Source organism: Elephantulus edwardii, unplaced genomic scaffold (genome assembly GCF_000299155.1).
Source record: "Elephantulus edwardii isolate Elephantulus edwardi_28Jun2011 unplaced genomic scaffold, EleEdw1.0 scaffold00060, whole genome shotgun sequence".
NCBI classification, from domain to species: domain Eukaryota; kingdom Metazoa; phylum Chordata; class Mammalia; order Macroscelidea; family Macroscelididae; genus Elephantulus; species Elephantulus edwardii.
In genome coordinates this window covers 6,327,449-6,337,394 of record NW_006399810.1, presented here as the reverse complement: position 1 = coordinate 6,337,394, position 9,946 = coordinate 6,327,449, and positions in this window count along the sequence as shown.

Here is a 9,946-nt window from a genome sequence, read left to right as displayed (position 1 = left end):
TATATAATATATATAATATATAATATATATAATATATATAATATATATAATATATATAATATATATATATATTGAAGTGGAATCATATAAGATGTACTGATTACAGCTCCAACAGGTATCAGAAATTGAAGGAAACATTTGAACTCTCAGGGAATCACCTCAGCCATCAAGATCTATTTTTTATTACAGAACTTCCCCTTAGTTCCTGCTTCCCATTTCAAATGGCACCCTAATCTCTGCCACTTCAACAATACAGAAACAATGTTAAACCCCCTAGAAACTAGATAGTATGTGCTATCTCCATACCTATTTATATCAACTAATACTTCCTAAGATTGTTGTTGTTGTTGTGTATCATAGAGTCAGAAACAACCCATAGCTGACCTTCCAGAAGGCTTTCAGAGGCAGTTAATCTCATAGAAGGAGATTGCCTATCCTTCTGTGGAGCAGCTGGTCACCTTGAACTGTGTGCCTTTGAGATTGCAGCAGAACTTCTTGCCAATAGGCCATTAGAACTCCAAGGGTACTTCATAGGATACTAGTGGTAAGACAGAAAGTGGTGAAATAGCCTCATCTTAGGGCACTGAGTCTGTGTGTTTAATAATAAAATAGAAGCTGTGGTTAATTTTTTATTAGTGGGCTCAGATTAGGCCAGGTAAGATGAAGACTTTGGAAAGGACATTATCATTGCCCATTAGGATTTGCTTGGGGAGAGACTGGACAGAGAGACAGAGAAAGAGATAGACACAGATAGAGAGAAAGAGATGGAAAGAAGACTAGAAGCTATAAAGCAAGGGATCAGTGGTAGAGTTTGTGGACTCTGAACACTGACCTTTGTCTAATTAAATTCCCAATAAAGATGAAAACTTATTCAAGTAAGAAGGTGTGTAAGAGCATGATATTTTCTCTCTTCAGATCTTTGATTTTTGTTATCTTTTTCTTGTTAAAATTGTTAATGAATTGGCACATCATAAATTTAAAAAATAATAAACATTGACACTGGTGTCTGTTCTTTACAAAATGTCTTAAAGATGTTGAGCAAGATTTTGAACTAGTTAAACTTGGTCCAGTTACGACTGTTGAAGTGACATTAGAATAAACTACAATTTTTAATATGTGGGTGAACTGGAATGTTTACTGTAACAGGAAAATTTATGGTTGAAGCCCTGCCAGACACTTAATCTGTCTCTTAGAAAACCAGGCAGTGAACATGTTGCATTGCAAACAAATCTCTTTAATGACTGAATCGAAACCTACGTGCCTAGTTCTAAGATTGTGGCCAGTTGGGCACTCTCCTCCCATGCAATTAACAGCCTCTGAAAACCTGCTGCAAGGTCAGGTATGGGTCGGTTCTGACTGGACAATACTCAACAATAGTAACAACATGCCTCTTCTACTGGAGAATGATGGGCAATCTCCTCATGTGGGACTAACTCCCTCTGAAAACCCACTGGAGGGTCAGCTATCGGTCAGTTCTGACTCAATGACACACCACCACCACCACCACCACCACCACCAAAGTTTCTTCAAGAGAGCTCTGGTAGCCTAGTGACAAGAAGCTGTGCTGTAATCCTGAAGGCATGCACTTTGAATTCATCAACTACTCCAAGGGAGAAAGATAAACAGTCTCCTCACATGTGATGAACTGCCTTTGGAAACCAGTGGAGGGTCAACTATGGGTCAGATAGTACACAACATGACTCTGTTAAGTCTCCAGTTTTAAAGCTTCAACACTTCATTTTCCCCATTCCAGTTAGCATTTTGATTACCCAAATTTTTTTAAATTGTAGTCTATTCTGGTAGTCAGTTCTGTTTTGTTGACTATTACTGAACTTATTTGGATTAGTTTGAAGTCTTGCATTCTGATTTTTTTTAAATTCTGATTTTTACAACAATGTGTCAAGTTTCTTTTTGGCACTGTCTTTTAAGACTTCAGAGTCCAAACTCTCTGAACTGTTCCAGGGACAGCAATATCATAGATGATCCCATTTCCTCTTCCCTCTCAGAGCTTGAGCTGCCTTTATCCCTAGGCACCTTGGACCCACCTAGCCTAGCTGTAGCAATTGCCTGGCAGAGAAGACTGCTAACTCACAGGCCATATTTCTCCCCACCTATAGCAAGTCTTCCTTTGAGTCAAAAGCTCAGAGAAGAACTTAGGGAGGGTAGCTACCCTGCCCTCCTCTGGAGTAGTGACATCCTGAGCCAAAGTTTTCAGACCAAGAGCCTGATAAGACCTCATGCATAAAAAAACCTCTACCAAAGCAATGTCACAGAAGAAGCAGACTACCTCACACCCTACAAAAAACTCAAAACAAGATGTCACCCCAAAATGACACAGTATCAATGGATTTCCTGAAGCCAGAAAGTTTTATGGAACTTTCAGACACAGAATTTAAAAGAACAATAGTTGACTATTTCCAATGGGTAAAAGAAAACGTGAAGAATTACAGGACTCTGCAAGCAAAAGCCAAGAGAAACTTAAAAAATAGTAAAAAACAATTCTGATAAAACAAATGAGGCATTAGAGGCTCTAGAAAAAACAAGAAATTACAATCCAGAATATGAGGACCAATGTTTCAGATGCTGTCAACATGAACAGAGATAAAGAGATGGAACACAGAACCAATTAAATAGAAGAAAGAATTCTCACCACTGATCTAATAGAACAAAAAGCAGAATCAAAAAGGAAGGAAAAAGAAGAAAGGCTAAGAATAATGTGGGACACCATCAACAGGAATAAATAACATGCATATAAATCAGAATCTCAGAACAGGAAGAAGCAGGCAAAGGCACTGGGAAAGTTGTGAAAGAATTGCTATAAGAAAATTCCCCAGGTATAATGGAGAATGAGAGAATATATATTCAAGAAGTTGAGCGACCGTCATATAGAATAGACCCCCAACAGAAAAACACCAAGGTGTCTTATAATCAAATCAGTCAGAACCAAAGATAAGGAGAGAATTCGGAAAACAGCTAGGAAGAAACCAAGAGTCACATATAAGGAAGAGCAAATACGATTAAGTGCCAATTTCTCAGCAGAAATCATGTGAGCAAGAAGACAGTGAAATGACATGTATCAAACACTCAAAGAATACAACTATCAACCAAGAATATTGTACCCAGCAAAACTGTCCATCAAATATGAAGGAGAGAAAACACAAGCAAGATCCATGTCTCACACCATAGATAGAAAACCAAATCAAAGTGGATCGAGTAGCTAGGAGTGAAACCAAGGACAATAAACTTGATCAGAGAAAAGCTGGGAAGAACTCTAGAAGCCTTAATCCACAACATTAACAGTATCCAAAGCATCCTGAAAAACCTACAACCAGGAGAGAATAAAATAGACAAATAGGATCTACTAAGAATTAAATCCACACACACATCTCAAAACTTCTCTAATAGGGTAAAAAGGGTAGCCATAGACTGGGGAAAAATTGGTAATGGCATGTCAGACAAGAGACTTAATCTAGAATTTATAGAATGTTCAAGCACCACAACAAGATAAAGGTAAATGATAAAATTTAAAAATGGGCACAGGATATGAACAGACACTTCACCAAAGAAGACATTCCGATGGTGAACAAACACATAAAGAAATGTTCAAAATCTCTAGCTCTAAGAGAGATGCAAATCCAAACAATGATGAGATATCATCTCACCCCAGTAACAATAGCAAAGTTCAACAGAGAGCAAACAATTGGTGATATTGATGTGGAGAAATCGGAATGCTGGTGATATTGTGGAGAAATTTGAACCCTTATTCACTGTTGGTGGTAGTGTAAAATGGTGTAACCACTCTGGAAGGCAGTATGGTGCTTTCTCTAAAAGGTGGAAATAGAAATAGTATTTGACCCTTTAATTGCACTACTGGGAATATACCCTAATGAAACTAGAACTGCCACCCAAACAAATAATGCACACCCATGGTTATTGCTGCATTTTTCACAACAGCAAAGAGATGGAAGTAATCCAAGTGCCCATAAACAAATGAATGGATAGAGAAGCTGTGGTATATTCGCACAATAGAATATTATGTGCCACTGAAAAACCAGGAACTCATAAAATATTATGCAAATATGTGACCCTGGTGGACCTTATACTGAGTGAACTATCTCAGTCACAAAAGGACAATATGGTATAGTGCCACTGTTATAAAACAGGTGTGACTCAGGGTAGGGGAGAAACTAAGAAAAGAGGAGATAAATAATGAACACTGTATTTAAATAGATGAGAGAAAAAACTGTCTAAAATAAATACGTGATCAGGTATCCTTTGCATGATGAGAGTTCAGAATTCAGAGCTGCTTAGCAAAGTGGACTTGGGGGCAGGAGGGTGGGAAGAGGGAAATTGCACAACAATGAAAGAATCTTTTCAAAGAGAAAAGTGAACTGGGAGGGGGTATGGAGGAAAATGTGCAATAATGAATGAATGGAAACCCAAGTTTTCTGTAAACTCTCATTAAAATATCAATTAAAAAAAAGACATCAGAGTCCATTCCATCCGATTGGTGGTGAAGGGATTGAAATGCTCAATAGAATGAAATAGTTGGTCATAATTTTCCTTTACATCAATTGTTTTAGTTATGGGGGGACAGAGAAGAGGGAAGGAAGGAAGAATTTGCAAGGATCAAATTTCAGAGAATGGTGGCAACGTTTTGCCAATCCTGTGCTTAACCATAGGCCCATGCTCTAACGTTGATCCAGCTATTCCACTGCTAGGAATATATCCCCAAGGAAATTAGAATTGAGACACATTGCACATCTATGTTCATAACAGTATTATTCATAGGTAGCAAGAATATAGAAACAGCCCAAATGTCCATCAATAAACAACTAGACTGAGAAATTATGGTACATTGACACAATGGAAGACTATGAAGCACTCAGAAGTAATGATTTCATAAAATATTATTTAACGTGGGAGTAGTGCGGGAGCATTATGCTAGGTGAACTAACTCAGTCTCATAAAGACAAATATTGCATAAGATCATTGTTGTAAAAATAGGATTAAAAATGTATATAAAAGTCCAGAAAGGGAAGGGGAAGGAGCACAGGGTGGGCTCATGCTTGGTAGGGAGGGGGAAAGCCACGGGGATGTAGAGTTTGGTGGGAAGAGTGAGGGGTTGATGAAATTATGATAGATCTAATGGGGACTTGAAAAGACAGGGTGTTAATGGGCATAGATCAATGATGATTAATTTTATAAAACAAGGTATATTTAAATGAGTATTAGAAACAATATGTACATGAATAAAACCTAATGTATATGAATTTTATATACAAACTCATATAAACATCCATCTCAGTTCCCTCTTCTTGCCCCTCCAGCCATTCTCAGGCCCCTGCCTCTAGCCAATCCTGGATTGATGGCTCAGGCCTTCACTCACCTCTATCCACCCACTACCTCTCCACTCCCCTGTGATGTTGGTGTTCCTGCCCAGCACGGGTGGGACATCTGCCTGATGACACCCTTTCTCCTGAAGTCAATTGTCCTTCAGAGAACTGCCAGATGTGCAGGGTGGCTTTAGAAGAGGCTGTGGCACTAGGGACATCATAGTTAACGTTAGACGGATCTTGGCTCCAAGTAGTGAGTGCCAGAGAAATGTCTATCTCTGTGTTTCGTTGACTATGTAAAGGCATTTGACTGTGTGGGTCACAACAAATTTTGGCTAACTAAGAAGGATGAGGATCCCAGAACACTTAATTGTGCTCATGTGAAACCTACACTTGAACTAGGAAGCAATAGTCAGAAAAGAGCAGGGAAACACTGCATGATTCAGGATCAGGAAATGCATCTTATCTCCCTACCTTTTCAATCTATAAGAAAAGCATATCATTTGGGAGGCTGAACTTTATGAGAAGGAATGTAGCATCAGGATTGAAGGAAGACTCACCAACAACCTATGTTATTGCAGAAGACACAATCTTGCTTGCTGAAACTGAGGAGAACATGAGGCATTTACTGCAGCAAGACAAGGACTGTAGTCTTCAATATAGGTTGACGTTCAACATCAAGAAAACAGATTCTCACCACTGGGCCTATTGGAAGTTTCATGATAGGGAGGAGATTGAGATTGTTAATAACTTCAGCTTGTTTGTTTCACAATCAAAACACTCTGTGCCAGCAGTCAGGAAATCAAAAGATGAATTGCATTGGGAATTGGCAGGGACATCTCTAGTGTGCTAAAGAGCAACCATGTCAATCTGGAGACTAAGATGAACCTGACCCTGCCACAGTCTTTGCAATTACTTTCTATCCATCCCAGAGCTGGGCAATAACTTGGGATGATAGAAGGACCAATGCCTTTGAGTTGTAGTGCTGGAGAAGAGTGTTGAACATATACCTTGGACTACCAGGATAACAAACAGTTCTGCCCTGGAGAAGATGAAACCCTCAGACTGCTCCCTGGAGGCAAGGATTTTGAAGCTCTGCCTCACATATTATGGGCATATGGCCAGTCCTTGGAAAGGGACATTATGCTTGGAAGGGTCAAGGGACAGCGCAGGAGAGGAAGAGCCAGAATGAGATGGATTGACTCAGTGACTGGGGAAATGGGAATAGGCCTGTTGGTCACAATGAGATTGGCTCAGGATAAGGCAGGGTTCAGAGTTAATGTACATAGTTGCAGGCAGTGATGATGCATAATAACAACAATGACAATGAAAAACCAAGATAAAGTTTTTTTAAAGGTGGGGAAAAAGACAGTTCTATTGACTCTATTAATGATAATGTATCATTGAACTTTTTGTTTTTATACTCAACCCAAGAAAATAATGGATCTGTTGTCTCCTTATTCAGATTTATAATTATGTATTTAACACATAAAGAATGAATGAATGGATGAATGAATAAATAAGTAAAATAAGAATAAATAAAAGCATACAACTAGGCATACAATATGACACCTTCATATAATTTTCTGCTTAAAATTCAGAAGTTTGTATTTTATACTTTTGTAAAATGTTAAAGGAGCTATATAAGTGAACAGATATAAATGAAACCCAAAATTCATTGCTGTAAGTTGGAAGCAACTTATAGCTGACCCTCCAGCGGGTTTTCAGAGACTAAACCTCATCTTTCTCCTTCAGAGCAGCTGGTAGATTCAAACTATTTGCTTTGCGTTGGCAGCACAGCTCCTTACCCATGAGGCCACCAGGGATTCCATTCTCCCGGTCTCATGTCAAAGAAGACAGTTTTTCATAGAGAGAATTAGCCACATAATCCATATTTCCTTCAGATTCTTGATCTCCTTGATCTTCTGTTTTTCTCAACTCAACTCGTTGTTGTTGAGTTGGAACCACCTCATGGCTGACCCTCCAGTGGGTTTTCAGAAGTTGCAAATTACGTGGGAAATATTTATCATTTTTTCATGGAGCATCTGGTGAATTTGAAGCACTCATGTTTGGATTAGCAATAATGAATGAAAACCAACTGTTGTGCTTTGATGAGTGCTTGCAAAGTTTTAAGACTTCATGTGTACAATGAACTATTAGATCAGTTAACAGAGATGTCTCATGAAACCACCACCTCCAAACCAAAGAACCAAACTGTGAGAATTTTGGTTGCTCATAAGCAACATTTATTACTTTTGTCATTGTTTTATAATTGTTGTTATTTTTGTACTCACTACACAATTTTTCCAAACTCAAACTTGTTACTTTCAAATGAAAACAGATTCATAACTGACCCTCCAACAGGTTTCAGAGGGCTAGAAACCACACAGGAAGAGATTGTCCAACTTTTTCTCACAGAGCAGCTGGTTGATTCTAACATAAAGAGAGGTAAACTTTTGGGGTTAGCAGCACAATTCTCTATGGACTATGCGTGGTGTGCAACAATTGAGAAAAATGGTAATAACTGGTGGTAAATGAAAATAAGTCCATAGGAGTCAAGATATGATCTTTCATCAATTTTATCTGAATTTTAAGATCATATTAATAGGTTTGAGGCATTGAACACCAATGATCGAAGACCAAGTGAGTGGTGGGATGATATCAAAGATATCATCCATGAAGAGAACAAAAGGTCATTACAAAAACAGAGGAGGAAGGAAAAAAAGAAATGGGTGTCAGAGGAGACTCTAAAGATTGCACGGGAGCATCAAGAAGCCAAAACAAAAGGAACATGTCTAAGTAAAACAGATGAACAGAAGACTTCAAAGGGCAGCTCTAAAAGACAACGCAAATTATTAAAATGGAATGTGTAGAGAGTTATAATTGTAGGATAAAAAGGGAATAACTCTCTCTGCATTTCTCAAGCTGAGAGAACTGAAAACAAATTCAAGCCTGTGTTTCAATACTGAAAGATGCTATGGGCAATATATTGAATGACCCAGAAAGCATCAAAAGAAGATGGAGAGAATGACACAAAGTACCAGAAAGAATTGATTGACACAGAAAAATTTCAGGAAGAACCATATAAACAGGAGCCAATGGTAATGAAGTAGGAAGTAGAAGCTGCATTGAAAGCATTGGCAAAAAAATAAGGCCCCAGGAATTGATGGGAGATCAATTGGCTTGTTCAATTAACAGATGCAGCCTTGAATGTGCTCACCAGTCATTGCCAGGAAATTTGGAGAATGGCTGTCTGGCCAATGGATTGGAAGAGGTCCATATTTGTTCCCATTCCCAAGAATGGTGATCCAACAGAATGTGAAAAATATAATTGATAGCACCTGCAAGCAATATACTACCGAAGATGATTAAAAAACATCTAGAACAAGTACATAGATAGGGAACTGCCAGAAGTTCAAGCAAGATTTAGAAGAGGCTGTGGCACCAGGGATATCATTGCTGATGTCACATGGATCCTGGCTGGAAGTAAAGAACACCAGAATAATGTCTATTTTTTCTTGATAGACTATGTATGCAAAGACATTTGACTGTGCGGATCATGACAAGTTGTGGCTGACATGGAGAATAATGGGAATCCCAGAGCACTTAATTGTGCTCATGCAGAATCTATATCTGGCTGTTGTGTGAACAGGGCAGGGAAACACTACACAGTTTAAAATAGAGAAGGGAGTGTGTCAGGGTTGTATTCTCTCTCCATACCTATTAATCTGTATACGGAACAAATTATCTGAGAAGCTGGACCCAATGAAGAGGAGTATGGCATCAGGGTCAAAGGGAGACTCATCAATAACCTGCATTATGCAGATGATACAACCTTGTTTGCCGAAAGTGAAGTCTTGAAGCACTTATTGCAGAAGATCAAGGAATGCAGCCTTCAATATGGATTGCACCTCAATGTCAAGAAAACAAAATTTCTTATAGGAAACATCATGATGGATGGAGAAAAAGATTGCAACTATCAACACCTTTGTCTCACTTGGATCCAAAATCAACACCCTTGGTACCAGCAGTCTGGAAATCAGGAGATTTATTGCTCTGGGATTGTCTAGAGTTAGGGACCTCTCCAAACTACTGAGGAGTGATGATGTCAAGTTTGAGGTATGCCTGACTCATACCATAGTCTTTCTGATCAATTGCTATGCATCTGAGACCTAGATAATGAGTAAGGATACAGAAGAAGAATTGGTGCCTTTGAGTTGTGGTGTGAAAGAAGAGCACTGAACATCCAACGGATGGCCAAGAGAACAAACAGATACATAATTGAAGAAGGTCCAGCTGGAGTGCTCTTTGGATGCAAGATTGACAAAATTTATTCCGTGGAGAAGGAATTGATGCTGGGAAGGTAGAGGGTCAGACAAAGACCCTCAACCAGATGAATTGATATGGTGACGGCTGCAATGGGCTCTTGTGTGTCAAGAAGTGTGAAGATGGCACAGGACAGAATAGGGTTCAGACCTTTTGTTCATAAGGATTCATAGGAGTCATAATCTACTTGATGACACCTAAAACCAACATTTTTTCCCTTCTGAGTGTGGAAACTACAGAATAATATCATTGATTTCACATGCAAGCAAGATTCTACTGAAGAT